General features: G+C 41.8%; 1 protein-coding gene across 1 annotated transcript in view; it reads left to right on the top strand.

The window, feature by feature from the left end:
• Positions 1–18400, top strand: part of LOC148052284 (uncharacterized) — a 111409-nt gene that overhangs the window by 22675 nt on the left and 70334 nt on the right. The gene's annotated exons all lie outside the window — the stretch shown is intronic.

The raw sequence follows: 18400 nt of genomic DNA, 5'->3' as shown, positions 1-18400 counted from the left end.
AAGAGGTTTGAGATGCATTATCTTATCAGTTATTTAGTAATCTGGCTGGTGGACAGCCCAGTGTGGTACTGAGCATAATGTACTTATCTGCAATTAATAGAGAGGTCTCTTTCAAGTCCTTGCAGTTGGAGAACGCCGATTGTTCCAGCCTCCTGGCTCAGTCTGCAATCTCGGCACTGCTCTCAGCTGGGTGAATTTGTGTACTGAAATTGTTCCCTGCCCTGATTCACTGTTCTAAGATCTCTGAATCTCAGGCGTTCCCTGAAGAGCAACGAAAAGCTGAAATGCAAAATTGAACAAGACAGTGGACTGGAGAATATGGAATGAGAATATTTTCTTTTTTTCCTGGTAGCAACATGGCAGCAGATATCTTTTCTCCATTTCTATTTTTCTACTAAGTGGGGAAAGGAACAGAAAACCTGTTCTTTTGGAGTTAGGCTCTAAACACACTGCAGGCTGAACAACTGTTTGGTAATGAAGTTGGTACAAAAGCCTGGTGGAAGACAAATGGCTTAAAGCTGTGTATTACTGCAGGGAAAGAAAAGCATCGGTTAATGTTTCCTTCTCCATGCACCATTTTGCTCATCACGGTGGTGTGGGAGCCCTCTATGCTCAGTGCCAGTCGTTTTCCAATACTAACACCGCATGGTTAGTGAGTCTCCACCTTCCAGGAAATGCCTTCTCCTCCCATATCTGTTCTGCAATGTAAACATGGGATGTATACGAAGAGAGGACTCGTAAGATGTTTTGGGTCAATGAGTAAAGCTTTTTGTTAGTACAAGTGCTGTGTTTTGCGGTCTCTTTTCCTGGAGATGAAGTAGATTTTCTGACCCTCCCTGGGAGGCTGTTCCAGATCCTCGCTGCTGCAATGGTCGGAGATATTTTCCCCTTTCTTCCTGTGCAGGTGCTATGTCCTCCCTTCCCTAAATGGTGATGTTGTGGCTTACGAGATGAGCGGAAATCAAAATGAAATCATTACCCTCACTTCAGTGCTTTGAAAAGGTCTCGTGCTCCTTGTGTAGTGACACCTCTCTTCTCTTGTTTTTGTTGCTGAAAGATCTTTTATTATTTGTCCTAGTTTCCTTCAGAAGATGTGACCTGGTTTGTGTGTTAAGCAGCGCTCGTTCTGTATGGGGGGAGTGCTCCTCCGCTGCAGCAACAACAGCTTCACTGGCTTTCAAAAAGTAACAGGCTCAAGTGCTTCCAGAGACCTGCAGATGGCAGTGCCTTACTGGGCTATCTGAGTGCCCGTTGCATGTCCCTGTGGTGGGCTCTGTAATCTTCCGTCAGAACGGCTCTTCGTGCCGCTGGAGTAAACAGTTCAAAAGTTCTGGCTGTGAGATGTTTTTAGCTAACAATGAAAAATAACATGGAAATTGCTAGGAACCTTTCCCCTTACTCCTCTTCAGGTGGCTTTGTTTTCTGGACTTCTGTTCTTTTTGAGGTTTATCTTCAAAGGGTTTTCAACAACTTCTATGTGCAGCTATTTTTTTCTCCCCCTGACATTTCCCTGTGCCAATTAAGTACCGAATTGGCTGCAGCGTTAATTGTCCCCTCCTAGGGGGACCCTGCTACCCAGAACCAGGGGAGGGGAGCTTCTTTGTCGTCAGTGCTTCCTGGAAGATTCCCTCCTCCCTGGGCAGAAATGCCCTCCTTGTAAAGAAATGGCAGCATCAAGGACATATTGGTAGCGATGCATCTCACGTTGTTGTTGTTGCCTCTTTCCTGCTGCTGTAGTCGCTTTGTTTGCGTGTACTGTTCAGTTCCCACAGGTCTTCCTGAAGGCTTGCGAGGTGTTGGGGACGTATCTTCCCCATTATGCAAAGATGGAGCACTGCTGGCCTTGGGCTTGCAGCTCCCCAGTCGCCCCGTGGCTGCACCCTGCCCAGCGCATCCCAACTGATGTGGGATGTTTGTTTCTGGGGTGCCTGCACAGCCCGTGGGAACCTGCCTCCTGTAGCCAGAAGTGGCTGGTTCTCCAGGGGTGGTCACACACCCGCCGGGACCGTTATCCCAGGTCTTCAAGCCCATTTTTACATTGTCTTCTGTCCTACGCCGGCTACAAGACAGAGACTGTGACTTGTTCAAAACCTGCTGACGTTGCAAATTGCTGACAAGCAAATGGAGGTCTATTTTCTATGATTGCTCTCTCTGGGATTTCATGGCAGGTGAAACTTTTTGTTTGCTGTTGCAGTGTTTAACAGAGGCAGAAGCTATCATATGTGAGGGATCTGCCATATTTCCCAAGAGTCAAAATAAAATTCAGCCATGGCAAGGTGTTCTCAGTTGCTCCCTGTACATAAATCCTCAGCTACCTTGCTTCAAGGTCAATCGGGTATTTCATGCCTCATAAGTTGTTCACTTCGTCAAGTGACTGGGATGTAATGCTGCCCAGACATATCAAATCTCTGATTTGACTGCTTATATTTCTTCTGTATGGAAACACTTGAATTCTGCTTTGCTTCATTGCCAATATGACTAGTCACGTATGCACACTAGCAGGTCTGGACAAGCTGCTTTCAGGATGATGGCCCTGCAGCCGTTTGTAGGGAGCTCCATTTTGTGTTTGCAGGTGGAGAGAGCTTCTGCCCGCATATGCTGAGGTTTTTTTGTGTCTGGCTGCCCGGCGTGGAATGGATATTTGAAATGTACCATCTCCTTGGGCTCCATTAGCACTCTTCAGTTGGAGTATTTGAAAGGGAAGTTTTGTGTCTCTGCTGCCAACAAGCTTGACTGAGCTGGCTTTTACGTTGAGAAGTTTAATCTGCAGCACGTCTGGCAAAATTTCTGGTTTTGATGCTTCAATAGTTTTCTTGATTTCTAAATATATTTTTAGAGTGGTTTTGTACATTCATACATGTAAAGTTAGGTTTGAGATTTTTTTTGTGCATCCCAGCTCCCAGGGACCAATCTTCAAACCTCAGGTTGGAAACAAAAGGAAACTAAATCTCTGGGCTGTGAAGAAAAGCCTGAAAGCCAATGAATGGTTTGAAATCCAGAAGGCAGTCGGGCATAAACTCAAAAATAATATTTTGGACTGAATGTAGTTCTCCAGATTGTACAGCAAGACTGGCTTCGCATGCATGTGACTACGTATTGGAACAACATGAGGGGTGGTTGAGGGAACGTACACAGTCTGGGTTCCTGGCATTGGTGCCCCAGAGTACAAAAACTCTAGCAAATTAAGCTGTACATCAAATCTTCATGATGAGATTAATTAGCAAAACCATCATTCATGTTGCAGTATCAGTAGCATCAAATTATTTTAAAAATTTCTGTTGCACATGGGTCTCTTACGTAGCCAGTTGTTTTTTTTCTTTATTAGAGTTGGTCAGGAATTAGAAGTTAGGTTGTTCTCAAATAGCTGTGCTTTATTTTGAAGACTTCATATATCTGCCAAATTTAAGTGAGCGGTAAGCTGTGTGTCCCTGCCACAGTGGCCGTTTGCAGGACATCGAATCCATGTTCTTTGGTATGGCGATGACAGAATTTTCTGGAGGGAAAAGAACCATCTCCAGAATAATTACTATTATTTTTTGAACCTTAAAACAGTTTCCTCTCCTACCCTCACCCCACTTAATTTTGAAAATAGCTAAACCATTAAAACTGAAATCCCCTTTCTTCCTCCAAACGAAAAGGCTGCCTTGTACACAACCTCTCACAGAAGACTTCAGTCTGAATGGGGGCAGTCTGACAGAGGTAATAACCAAACCAGGATGTCATCATATAGTGGGAAAATTTTGAATAACAGTAGTAATCAGTGAATATTGCCTACAGCTGTGTGGGGTCAAGAATTGAAATATATTTTTAGTTACTTAAGCCTTATTTAAAAAACAAAACAAAACAAAACCTTCAAATACTTTCGTTGTCTTATTTTTGAGAATTTCTGAGAATTGGAATCCAGAGATACAGAGGGATGGTAACAGGTGAAAGACATTCAGAAACGTGAGCATGTGGAAATACATATTTAGGGGTCCCGGTGCCTTTCGTTCTGCCACTCTCCTGACATTAATCTCACTCATTCCCATCTTTATTTGTACATGACCTGAGGCCAGGTCTTGTCTTTTCTATGCTCAGTGTGTACATGTAAATTTGTAGAAATTTAGTATGGGAACAGCAACCACAAAATTCTCTTCTTTCCACTGCCTCCTCATTGTCTGTCCTTTTCTTTTTCTGGGGCATGCAAAATTACTCAGTATTGAGGAGTCTGGTACTGTAACAGCTTGTAGCCCTCCTGCCGTGCTTGCTTCCTATCATAGCTACTGCACAGAGGCAGTAGCCAGATTTCATGAAAGTAAACTGAACTGGCAAAAGAGTCAAAGTGCGCAGAGGAGTTTCCTAGCAAGTTCAGCAGAAAAAGGTTCTGGCAAGTAGATGGGCACTGGCAGTGAAGGCCTCCTTGCAACTTCAGGGAGACTTCTACCAAGGAATGATAGATGCACATGTTGGTGTGCAAGGGCCCTTTCATGCTATGCTCATGTGAAATTCCTAATGCAGTCCTCTAAAACACTACATGAGAAATGCTGTAGCTTTGAGGCTTGGAGTGATCCACAGGGACTCTGCAGCAAGTGCAAACAGGCGTGGGTGCAGTCAGGGCAATAGGACTCTGCTCGTTGCCTGCCAGTCCATGGCAGGCTTTGGGCTGCTCATCTGAGGATAGGGTTGCCCCACAGTGATCCATGTCATGTCTGCAGAAACATGCCTGCCTTGGAGAATTTTCGTTTTAATGCTTTGGGATATTCCTGGTTTGGGAGACATTTTGCATGTCAGCAAATTGTAAGAAGATGCCGACGATGCTGGCGTAGACACAGGTTCTCTCTCCTGGCTCTGAGCTAAACCCAAGCAAAAATATTTGAAGGGTAACTAGGGCTATGCTCTGTTTTTATATCTGCTTAAAATCTTGACTTACAAATGGGTTCCTATTATATGCCTCTCTAAAAATTAGATTTTTTTAAAAAACTGCCTTTTGAAGTTATTGACTTATCAGCCCTGTCACTAAAGCAGAATTGAATCTAGCACCTCCTGATTGTTATCAACTGTTCCTGGTTGGCTACAGTGCATGATTGGTATCGATCTTGTAGGAATAAAACTAACAATGCTTTTGGTTTTGGATCTGAAGAGAGATTTATCTTTTCATCTGTAACTATCATTTTCTATAAAAGAACATATCCAGGTCTGTAAGTTCACACTGCAGTTATACATTTTATCACTTTCTCACACTGATTTTCATTGGAAATATTTGAGCAAGATGCTGTTTTTTTGTTGTACAACTTTCCACTCTGCTCTTGTCTGGTAATGTTCCCAAGGGCTAATGGATATCGATATGTAGGATTCTGGGAGATGGAGAGGGGTGGAATCATTTTACAGCCTACATTTTACAGTCTTTATCATCTATCAGAACTATATGATGATTTAGATTTTATTGCATATATATTTTATTTGTATATTGTATTTGGGTCAGATGCACAGCTATTTAATGAGTGTATCGATTATCAGGTTTATGGACCTATCAGAAAGGGAGGAGAGACATGAATGTAATAAATAAGCATTAGTATTAGTTCATCCTATGCCGTGATGTTTATTCAGATGGGTTTCCTGCATCGAACTCAATCTGAAAAGGGGAAAGTGGTCAGAGTCCTTCTTTTTGCTCATTTTCCCCCCTCCAATGCCAGGATAGGAGGTTCCTGGGAAATGGAGGGAATGGAGCAGCTGCAGGGGAGGGTGACCAGATCCCTCCATTTGCCAGGTTTGTTCCCATTATACCTGGCAATCCCAAACAACAGGATGCTTCAAGAATATCTTACAGCTTTGGTGGGATGAGACAAAAGGAGGCGTCCAGGCTGCTTTCTTCAGCTGCTTCTTTGCTTCCGGCCTGGGAGAGTTTGCTGGCCTGGATGAGGTTGCTGCTCACCCTTGCAGAAGTAGCATTCACCTCCCTTGAGTGCAGCGGCATGTCTCAGTGATCATGTCACCCATGGGGTTTGTCTGCTCGACTTAAGGAGGTACACACGCACGAGCCTGCATCAAATCAGATACAGGTGTTCATCCTGACACATTTCAACAGAGCTCCCATGCATGAGTGCGTGATAGGATGGGTTTCAGATTAATGGGTCTTGGGAGGTGCCAAAAGATGGATCGTGGCTTGTGTGGGGGTTGGAAAGAGTTTGGTCATTCCTCTAAAGCACTGCTGAACTGGGGCTTCTAAAGTCCTCCTTAGAGCCAGAAAAGAAATCGGAATGTAGTGAGCTGAAAACACAGACTGCTTTGATCTTATGATGTTATGAATGCTGTAGAGTGAAAAAAGGTTGCTTCTTTTTAGTTTCGATGTGGAAATTACCGGAGATGTGCAGAATTTAACACAGGGAGAGAAATCTGGTATTTGTTGCCCTTCGCTCTTGAGGATTCGTCACATTGGTTTGAGTTTCATTTAAAATGCTTCAAGAGGAGCCCGTCTTACAGAGCAAACAACTTTCTGTGAAACGTGTATTGATTTAACGGGGTTGGTTTGTTTCACTTTCTTTTCATTAAGATGTGCACTGCTTGATATGGCTTAATGGTTATTTACATATTAGCAAATAATATGCTATTCCTAAATTCATTCATGTCATTTCTAAATTCATGTATATGTAATAATAACTTTTTAATTGTCTTATGCCATTTCCAGTGAATAGGAATTGAAACACTGCCTCCCAAGATGCCAGAGCAATTTTGCTTGTTGACCTAAATGCTGTATATAGAGAGGAATTGTAGCCAATGTTTTTCTGATACTTTTTTTTAATCAAACCCAAACTTTTCTAAATCATTTTTCTGGAAAAATATAGGACCACAAAATTATCACTGAAGTGTCAGTGTCCTGGAAAGATGGATTTTTGACAGGACATTTTGAAAAAAATATCATAAAGTGAACTTCATATTGCACAAAATGGAAGCACCTTCAAAACGTTGTGCTATTTTGTGGTTCAGATGAACAACTGTAAAATTGTCAGCATGTCAGGAATTGACTGGACATGTCCTCTAAATTCCCACTACTGAAGGGACAGTAACGGTGGAAGATAAAGACAGTGCTCACAGTTTTCCAGTGCACCTTTATAGGCTGCATGATGCCATAAGACACTCTTAATGATAGGCAAATCTGAGCGGGGTGGGGAAGGAAACTCTGCCTGGAGGAGGCTGAGATAAGAGTTTCAAAACACCTCTCTGAATTCTGCCTTGCTAATTTCTTCAGTTTGTTTGTATGCACAGAGAGAGCTGGTAAAACAAGACAGAATAATCTGAATAATTGCTGTGAATAGAAAAACATGCAGTGAGGAGATATAATGAGAGATAGATGGTACATTAGTGTGTGAGTTGCAAATGTTATCAAAAGGTTATCTTCAGCTACTGATGCAAACAGGCAGTGGAAATAGCAGCAGAGCTTCTGAAATGAGTGCTTATGCAGGAGAAGAAAAGAAAAAAATATTCTAAGTTCCTGATTTTCTGAGCTTTACCTGTGGACATTGTGAATTCAGACAACTTTCTCCATGTGAGAGGTTTGAATGATCAGGAGACAAGGACTCTGTCTTACTGGCTGCTAAGAGAAATTCCAGAGTGGTGATACTGTGCTCTCTGCTGCAAGTATGTGGAGGTCATTAGTTGGTGAGTGCTGTGAACATTTAAAGATGTAACTCGATGTTAGTTTCATTGCCTTTTGGTGGAGGAATGGGTTCTTCGGATACGAGATAATTACGTTGCTAGGATTTCCTTCATCATCATGGATGTTAGAAACTACTTTTCAATGGAAACCTAATTTCTTAATCCTGTGAGTCTAGGAGCTGAGGTTTCAAAACTTTTTTTGAGAGCTGGCATTAAATTTGTGGCCATCGGGACCACTGACTATTAGCTGTGATCACTTTGTGTGTTCAGCTCCTATAATAAGAGCTACCTTCCCCTATAAGAGAACAGCACATAATTCAAATACAGTCTGAGAAACCAAGGTCTGTCCCTGCACTGAAACATGTATATTGCTGCCCGTGAAAAAGCGGTTAGCAGTAAGGCCAGAAGAAAGAACAGGCATTAACTGGTGTTTGACATAATTCTTAAGTTTTTTTTCTTATTTTTTCTTCTACCAAGGAAAACCATACTGTCTGAGCTGTGTGGCTACAGCTGAGGACTGAGGTTGTTATAACACCAGTGGCAGAGCTGTGACTAAAATTTCCTGGGAAATACAAGCTTCGCAGGAAGCTGTCGGCAGCTCGCCTGGATGTTCTGGTCCCTCAAGACGAATTTCATCTACAGGGTTGTGGCTACACATGCCTGTGTTTCTGCATTCCCTAGGCATTGCCTCTCCTGTGGTTTTTTTACTATTGATTTTCAGCAGGATTAAGTTTCCCCAAGAAGCAGCACTTTCAGTTGATAGTTTGTGACTGAGTGTTTAAGACAAGTAGGCAGCCATAGTTTGGGGCAAATGTTAAGTGCAATTTCAGCCACCCTGAAGTTGAGTTTGATTTTCTTTGAACTAGACACACAAACTTCTAGAGTAAATATCCTCCTGTGAAGTTTAGAAGTTAGCATATTGACTCAGCCTTAGCAAGTCTCAGGGTGGTTTCTAGCTTGGCTTAAATTCTCCTTTTGCTGTCACTACCAGAGGAATATATATTCCTAGGGCAAGGTGTCTTCAGCCTGTCTCACTGGTATTGTTTCTTCAGTAAATCAGCGGACGTTCACTGCAGTTGGTGCACAAGCTTCTGGCGCAGTGTCCTATTCACCATTGCAGGGAGTCTTTCTCATGCCCTCTCTCCGTGACTTTTTCCATTGCACTGAGCAGGGGTGGTGGCTGTAGGTGGTAGAGAAGACCCTCTCCAGCGCCCTCTTGCAGAAGAGTGCTGTCATCCACACAGAGGTTAAAACACTGGGATGAAAGGCAGACTCCCAGCATTAAATCAGGCAGAAGGTTTCCCTGACCTGCTTTGTTGAAGTTAGTATTTCCTTTCCTTTTCACACAAGCACATGGAACAAAACATTTTATTTCAGAGCAAATGGAATGTCAAGTGAAATGATTTGGTGGTGGGATTTTGTTCTGCAGAGAAAAAAATAAATAAATTTTCATCCAGGACTGTTTAATTTTTTTATTTTCACTCTATTTTTTGGTTCAGCAGCTGAACCAGAAAACCAATTGTTTCTACAGCTTCTGCATAGAAGGGGAATACAGATGCAACTAGAACCGTATCATTTTAATCTGAGCTTGTGATTTAGAGGTGGCACTGAAAACTCTTTCGAGGTACACAGATGTCTAAATACTACTTTAAAGAGAGTGATAGAAACATGAGTGTTTGGATAATTGTCATTTGTTCCTAGATTAATTGCATATAAAAACCAGGCAGAAATTGTACATTTTAAAATAGGAATTATAGCATTTGATCCTGATAATTTAAATTAGTTTCACAGACTCCATTATCTGGCTTGATTGTGATCACACGCATGGCTTAGCCCACCCGATAAATGGTTGTTAGGCACTGACATAAGGTGGTTCTGCAAAATATTGTTTTATTGAGGTCTCTGCAGCAAATGGAGCCCAGAGACCAAGCTGGGATCAGTACCCTGCCTGCTATGTTGGGGGCCAGAAGGGGGACCCTGGCCAGGTCGAAGATGAAGATTTTGAGGCAGCTGCTTAGGTGGCATTATGGGGAGAAAGGATGCGCTAAAGACACATGTATGTTGTGAGTAAGGGTAAAACTAAAGCTGGGAGCAGCGTGGGTTCATGGAGTAGGGATAACGTTGGAAATGTCTGGAGTTCCCCAGGTACTATTAGGATGGGGCTGGTAGGAGTTAGTTTCCCAGGGAGAATCAGGGTTGGCCTTGTATAGATTTTGCTGTTAATTTCATAATTGCTCTGTAATTATTACAAAGAAGCCATATTATTAATTTGTAAAAGCCTGGTAACCTGAAAAGCTAAGTGATGCAGCTTTGCAGCAACCCTGGAGCAGTGGAAGTCAAGAGTTACTGATCCAGACATCCCAGAGGCGCAGGTTGATTTCAGAGAGTCCATGGCTTCATTGCAAGTGCACAGATGTTTGTTCGGCCCTCTTCTACAGCTGCTTTGTGACTGGTTTAGAAGCTCTTCTCTTTAGGCTGTTAGTGTAATCTGTAGAGAGAGGATCCTCCAGAAGGGAACTTAGGGCTGTGGTTAATTTTCAGAAAGAACCTAATTTCTGTCAGCTGGCAATGGAAGTAGCCTAAGGGAAAGCATCATCAGGCTGAGTGAACACCCCCCAGAACAACCTTCTACTGCTCTTTGTTGTATTAGTTTTCCATGAACTTTCATGAACAGTTTTACTGCTGAAGGATGGAGCAGTCTCATTGGGTTTCAGGTCAAAGTACTCAGGTTTTATAGTTATATTGAATGTTTTGCTGCTGGGGAGCACTTCAGATCTTATCCAAACTGGTATTCAGTCTAAATCATAATGATTCTCCCTTCACATAGGTATTGGTGATCTCTGCTGGTCCTGACGCCTGATTTGGACTTTCTGGAGCTGCCTTTAAGCGTTGGCCCCAAAGCTGCAGAGAGGCTGAAATCTGTCCTTAGCCTAGTCCCTTCTTGTGTTCACTAAACATCTTTATCCAAGTGGCCAGTTGGTGGCCAACTTCAGAAAGTGTCACTGCTGGAAGTCCTTCTAACACGTATGTTGGTGCCTAGTGCGTGCCTGTGGCTGCCAGAAGTGGCATAGGCGCTGGGTGTCCTTCACAGGGTTGTTGTGAGTTCAGCGAAGCTTCTGCCTGTTCTTTGTCAGGAAATGAAAACTTGAGCAAATAATTGAGCATAAAGAAGCTCAGTTCTTGTTTTTCTTAGCATTTCCCAGCTCAAGTTGAGCTATAGCTGAGGAAGGCGTGTCACTCTCTGCTGGTGTCATAGGCGGGTGGGGTTTAGTCTATGACTTGTAGTGGAAGCAATGCTGACTTAAATATTTCATCTGAGTCTAGAAATTCTTCTTTAATTAAATATTCCAAGGCAACTATTGAAATCTTTAAAGGCAATTCCTGTTTGTAAGACATACTTAATGTTGTATAATATTCCCAATTCTAGCAAAACTCACTGTAGGCAGGTCTTCCTTAACTTTCAAAAGGGTCTTGTTCTTTTTAAAAACCTTCCATTACTGTCTAACTACATTGGAAAAAAAAAAATCTCACTCTCAAAAATTCACGGTGTATTTTAGAAGAATACTATGTCATTTATAATGCTGTGAAAGCCCTATTATTGAACCATAGGTAGTGTCCATTAAAATATTAAATTATAGAGCCTGTCTAAAAAAATCACTAGGAGAGATGCATGAACTGAGTATTTAGATGGGTCAGTGTAACTCCAGTTACAGTGGTGGGTCACTGTAATCCTGATACCATCACATGGTTCCTAGTGACAGCAATCCAGCTCCCACACAAATGAAAAGTAAAATTTCAGCATTTCCAAAACTCTGAGCCCCTGGGAATTTTACTAGGCTCAGTGAGTTCAAAAGTTGGCATCTGTTGTTCCTAATTATTCCATAATAATTAGTGATGCAAATCCCACTTGGGGAGGATCTTCCCTGTGCTTGTAGAAAGTAACAACGGAAGACAGAGCCCTCAGAGCTGAGGTTCAGTGCTCAGTGAGGTGATTATGCAGTTATGTTAGTAAGGATTAGAAAGAGTGAGCCAGCTGCCTCTGCCGCTCCTGATAACACAAAAAAAAAAAAGATATTTTCTACGTGGTGGGATTTTTCAAGACAAAATGCAAAGTATTATCTGATGCATCAGTGATTTACAGCTGAGCAAGTCTATATTGACTAAATTATCATTTTTGTTTTTAAATACTCAGCTCCCCCCAAAAAATGTTTAAAGTTTTACTATTAAAACAGCTAACTAATTAGAATGATTTCAGACAGAGTTAATTTCCAGTTGGTTGACAAAATTCCTCCGATAATTCTGTTCTCAATGATCTTATCTCGCATGATGTCTGTCAAACCTGGCCATGAGAGAGGATTTGGGCCCTCTGATTTCTATCTTTTCTGTAAATGTTTATCTCAACTTGAACATTCTTCTTGTAACATAGAAAATTATATCTTTTTGTACAGTTACAGTAATTACAGTATATCAAGAGAGGTTGTGAATCATTCAGAAAAGGATGTATACTGTCTAGCAACAGTTATCCTTAGACAGTACAGATCAGAATAGCATGGGCAACACTGGAAGACCATTTTGGGTCATGAAATAAAAAAATGTTGTGCCTTTATTGTTCCTGTTCCCAAGAAGAGGTGGCTCTGATTTTGTGCTACAACTTCCAGATGGGTATCTGCACTGTCCTGTCTCCAGTGTCATGGCCAAATATTTCTCTTCTTCAGAGATGGCCGTGGGGCTTTCCAATAGAGTCTTATTGCTACTGCTGTTTGGTCAAGCCAGGCCACCCCCTCAAGACCCTTTTTCTGTCTCTCTCTTTAAAATTGTCTGTCAGTAATATGTAAAGTCTGATTAGCCCCAGAAGTGATCAGCTGTCTAGATTGCATCAGGGAATTTCTTATTCATGAAATAACTTAAACATGTTTCTTACTCTCTCAGATGATTTAGTTTCAGTGTACAATTTATTTTCACAGTGTTTGACTCTTAATGTCTCATGAAAAAAACAAGAGGTCACAGAATGACAGGAGTGTTGGCTGGGGAGCTCTCTGCAGGTCTCTAGTCCAGTCTCCTGCTTGGAGCAGGGCAGTCACCAACACTAGACCAAGCTAGTCCTGGCTTTCTCCAGCCAACTCTTGGAAATCTCCAAGGATGCACTTTCCACCACCTCTCCAGGTACCTATTTCAGGGCTGCACTGCTGTCTTGGTGAAACAACTTTTTCTAGTGTCTAATCTTTACTTCCTAAGCTACATCTTGTGGCCACCATCCTGTCCCTCACTATCTGCCGCTACCAGGAAGAGTTTGGCTGTGCTATCATCATAACTCCTTTCAAGTAGCTCTAGGCTCCTCTTTGTCAGGCTAAACAAGGTCAGTTCCCTCAAGCTCTCTTTGTAGGTCTTGTACCCTGAACCCTTATCCCTGGTTGTCCTCCCCTGGATTCTCTAGTTTCTGGGGATCCCAAACTGGGCACAGCATCAGAGTTGCAGCCTTGCCAGCAGAGGCACCATGTAGAGGATGATTATTGTTTCCCTCAGCCTCCTAGCCAGGGTCTTCTCAGGCATCCCAGCAGGCAGTTTGCCTTGCTTATGATGGGAGCCCACCACTGGCTCACATGCAACTTTGTGTCTGCCACAACCCCAGCTGTTTTTTAGCAGGGCAACTACTCAGCCAGTAGTGACGATGCTTGGGGTTATTTCACCCCAGCTGCCCAAGATTGTACTTCTCCTTGTTGAACTTTGTGGTTTCCTTCAGCCCGCTCCCCATGTTTCTCAGTCCCCTTGGTTGAAACAACATGGGATACAGACAGGCATCACTAATGAGAAGCATGTCTCATCAGTTCTGCATGAATTTCTAGTGTGATGAGAATGAACCTGATATCTTTGTGCAACATCATGTGATACCACATATATGTATCCTAGTTGAGGAAGGGGAGCCATAGCCACCCACGTGCATGCAGAAACACACACTATTTATTGTCATGTAGGTTGCAAGGGTTGGTAAAATAGCAGGGCAAACATTTTCAACGCTTGGTTTGAACTTGTGGGTCGTTATCCACACTCCAAAAGACGTCACCTTTGTGCTCCAAACATTCTGGCTATTGTCCTTGGCTTGTTTGAAGCACATCTTAGCACTGCCTTGTGTTTTTGAGCCACAGTACATGAGGTATCTACAGTCAAAAAAACTATTCAAGAAGCTAATGCTTGGTACTGGATGCACACGTGAAATGGGAACCATGGCTGTTAATTTTTTAAAAAAAAAAAAAAAAGACCCCCATCTTTGACTTGCTGAAGTTAGTGGAAGAGTTAAGTTTGCTATTGCCTTTGGTGGCTTTTGAGCCATCCCTGCACAAGACCACCACACCGAGGGGCTGTTTTTCCATTCTTTGTGACCTACTAAGATTTTGGAAAACCTCTAATTCCACATGCAAAGAGCAAGTGGAACATTGTGCTTTTTCACTTAGACCTTGAGCAAGACACCACAGTGGTCATGCAACCAGAGTCCTTTGCCTGAATGTTACACAATGAAATTCAACTTTCCTACCTGCCTGGGTCAGCCCAGGCTCAGTATCTTGGTCTCTTACATAGGAGGCAAGTGCTTTAGCTGCTGCTTCTGCTCTGCACCTCTCTGGTTTTGACCAGATGTTTCATTCAGGACCTGAGAAATCCAGAAAACAATAAACACTGTTCAAACTTTTACTGGTAAATAACAGATGTAATTTCAATGAGTCAACATTTTCTGACAAAAGGAAAATGTGATCAGGAAATCCCTGACCTGATCTAAACCTTACCAAAGTTTTGGTCAGTGTGTAAATTTTCTTCACTGCAGAGTTGTAAATCATCATTTTCCTACGGACATTGAAAAATTCTGCTCTCCTGATGCAGAAACAGTGCTGCCATCTCTTCCGATTAATTTTCATCAGCCTTCTCATAGTAATTGTAGTTTTAAATCTCCTTCACCTAAATTTGTGTGAATATTGGCTTGGTTTCTGTCTGTGGGGGTTTGTTTGTTTGTTTGCTTGGGGTCTGGGTTTTTTAGTTCAGTTTTGTTTTAAGCAATTTTTCTGCCCTTACAACTAAAGAGAAAAAACTTCAAAACCCTGCTGAACTGTAAGGAGCAAAACCCAAAGTACAAACAAAAAGAACAAATACCAACTCTCCCCATAGATTTTTCAGCCAGCTTTAAAACATTTAAATGTAGATACTGGTATTACGTAATGTGGGCTGCATCCTCATACCTCCTGTTGGAGTCAGAGTAGGAATTGGATGATGGTATACTTTGTGCGTCATCTGCATCATCTACATCTTACCAGACTGATGTTTTATTTCCACATATGAATACTGTGATGTTTTCCCTCTCTTCACTGTTCTTGCTTGCTGCTGGCTGTTTCGGTTGCATAATTAATCGCAGAGGTATTTACTAAAAGGGGCTTTTTCTTTCAAGATACTTGGTTGAGACTTTGCTCTCCACTGCTGTTGTTGCAGTAAAGTGCACTTCCACAATTAACCATTAAGCGGGGATGTAAATTAAGCTGCTGGACTAGCAGATAAATGAAACTGTCACATGTATACTTGCTAGGCAAAGTGGCTACAATTTTAGATATTTTCATTGGTCTATTATTGCAGCTTTCTATTGCTAAAATAATAAATCATTGTTTGTGTAGAAAGAGGTATGTACCATATGAGAGAGAGGGAGAACTATTGCATATGTAATAAAGTAGGATGTCGGGAGATTTTTAAGCAGTGATTTTGTATAGGAGAGCTTTGGCAAAGTCCCAGGTCCATTGTAAGTTAGAAAATAATTGTTTAAATGGGATGCAGCGCTGTGCTGGATGCTTTGGCAGTGTTTGCGGACAGTGTGCTTGAAGGAGATGCTGGGAGCCGAGTGTGGGGTGTAGGCAGGCCAGGGAAGCATCTACCCATGCCCGTTCCCTAGTGGTGCCCGAGAGTGGGTCAGTAGCTCCACATGAAGTCATCCTCTGTCTTGTCTGTTCAACTGTGAGCCTGTTTCAGGGACCATATCTCACCATGTCCATATGCCATAGTTCACTCAGCAATTTGCATTGGGACGTAAGGCAGTGCCGTGATATAAAACACAGCAAATAACTTTAAAAAGTATTGGCAAGCTTTCATTTTTTCCCCAAAAGTAATTCTTCCTTAATGTTTGTTTCCGCTTAAAAGAGAGTATGGGTGTGTTTGATCATTTCCTTTCTTGTATGACATCCAAGAGACTTATTCATATGCTAGGTGACTAGAACATACCTCTTACTTAGAAGTGAAACGAGAACAGTTTGGTACATGCTTTTCATGCATTTTTTTCAGATTGCTCTGTGTAATTTTAGCCTGTCTGTTATTGTGCAGGTATTTGGAGCACTCAATAGTACTTGCTTTGGTATATCAACTGGGTGTTTTGATTAGTTAAAACTTCCATTTGGGGAAAACCCAAGATTAGAAATTCAAGTTTTATTAACTGTGCCTACAGCAGAAAGTCATCAGAGTTTCAAATAGGTCTCAAGAGCCCAAGAAGCTACAAATCATTCAAGCTCGTTAGAAAGTTGCTTAAGCTCTTTTGTTTACTATTCTAAAATTCTCTATTATGCAGTATTTTATCCTATATATAAAGTCCCTACAACTCCTCATTGTTATCAAAACCAAATGCAGATCTTTGTAATTGTTTGGTCTGTTTTCACAGAGGAAACTTTTGAGATATCACATGTAGGATATATATTGCACATTTTAAAAAAAACCAAACAAACAAATCACCAACTTTGAGCATTTTTTGATGACATTGCTGAGGCTATTCAGTTCCTCAAAGAGATGATAGTCAAGTGATGGAAGTCCCATTTTTAGTAAGTTATGCCACTGTAAGGAGTCTCCGGTGGGTCACTCAAACATACTGTCTGCTTCTAAAAATACTGACCTCAGTGTCTCTCTTTACTCTAAAACTTAGCAGTAGTGTTGACAAAGGAACCCTATCCTGGACTGAAATTCCTACTTTTAATTGGAGAATATCACATACTGTAGGCTCTGAATAGGTCCAGCACAGTTGCAGATTCAATTCAATATAAGCAAGGTGTTTGGTCTTTCTGCAATTTCCCAATATTGCAATTTTCCCAGAAATATTAGCAGATAAAGATAAAGCAATTTTAGTTATTCCTCAGTGGCATCTTCTGTACTGATTTCAGGCTCTTCTTGAAATGCTAATATATCATCCTCACTGCTGTACTCTTGCAGCCTGTTCCCCAAAGGGATTCGGATTGCCGCCTTAGTAGCAGATTATTTCCTGATCACATTTCTCATATTAGGGAATCCATGTATTCAGCAAGAGGCCAAAGCGCAATGATCATTTTACAATTTAGCTTTATCTAGTCATCTATTAGCAAGTCATATGATATTTCAAGTCATTTTAGCTTTGATGAGGAAAAGAGCTCACCAAGACATTAATCACTCAGTAGTTTGTACACAAAGCAAGTCAGTGCCTCAAAGCATCTAAATAAAATACTCTCTCTTTGCCTAAAAAACAGATATTCTTGCTATCCAGGGCACTGCAGGATGTTTACAGATGCCTTCGTGTGTCTACTTTGCTGGACCATTTAATGCTAATCTAGTGTTAGATTACCTTTCTGAAACTGCTAATAAAATGTTACATTGCTGTGTTTAGCTGAGGCCCCAGGGCTTCAGAGATGAGATTTCTATCTACTGACAAATCATGGCTGGGTGAAAACTCAAAGCAGATACTTTCCTGCATCAAGTGTGAAACACACTCACATCCTAATCCTGCCAAATGATACGGTAATGGAGAGATGTGTAAAAGGTTTGTTTATTCCACAGAAGAGATTTCATCTGGGGATGACGGCAGGGGAAATATGTATCCTTGAGCTACATGCAATTGCAGGAAGACCAAAGAGGGTGTAAAATGCTGCTTGGCACCCAGGGAATGCAGGTTTTAAGGTCTGTAAACAGTACAGAGTGGTAAAGGATAAGACCCTATTTGTCTTCCCAGCCCTGCTAGTCTCACTCGTACAAACAGTCCAGGGAATTCAAGAACATCAAATGCACCTCAATGAAGAGGAGCTTGATAAGAGATTTTCAGCTGGCATAAATCTGTATCATTCTCTCATGGGCCAGTGTAATTATGGCTGTTAAACTTTTGGGGCAAGTACTGCAAGAGTTGGTGAGTAAAATGGGCCCTGGAGAGCATCTCTCTATATGGCAGCACGGCTGGCAGACTGAGATTTTTCTCAGACTAATGTGACCCATCAGAGCTTTGTGCTCATGTTACTGATGGAGTTACTCTATTGCATTTATTGCCCAAATGTCTTCCCTTTTAACAAATAACAAACAGTATTTTATAACTATTGGTATTCTTGGAAGATTCCCCTGGAAAATGTCTCAAATTCCTTTGTGTAGGGTGCCTTTGGGGGTCTTTAATGTTTTGGATGGATAGTGCTGGCTAGCATCCAGTAGGAATACAATTTGGAAGGAAGCTTGAGTTATATTTTTCACAGCATTATATCTTGTGCAGCTCTTGAAATCTGGGCACCAAGAATAGGAGATAAAACACCTCCCACACAGAAATTCAGGACACCACATGGGCTTTGTTCTCTCTGTAGTGCCACCCAAAACTGGAAACCAGCAGGAAATAGAGCCTTCTCTTTCTGCTTTCCAAGTAATGCATCCAGTTCCTTCTGCTTCAGATGGCAGTAGACGAGCTACCCATCCATACTTTCTTTATAATCACTGCTAAGAAATAGGCATTTCTAGAGCATGATTCATCTGATCT

The sequence above is a fragment of the Nipponia nippon genome, unplaced genomic scaffold (assembly GCF_047370975.1).
Source record: "Nipponia nippon isolate SJK-2023a ecotype South Korea unplaced genomic scaffold, ASM4737097v1 scaffold_5, whole genome shotgun sequence".
Classification (NCBI taxonomy): domain Eukaryota; kingdom Metazoa; phylum Chordata; class Aves; order Pelecaniformes; family Threskiornithidae; genus Nipponia; species Nipponia nippon.
This window is presented reverse-complemented; position numbering and strand designations above follow the sequence as displayed.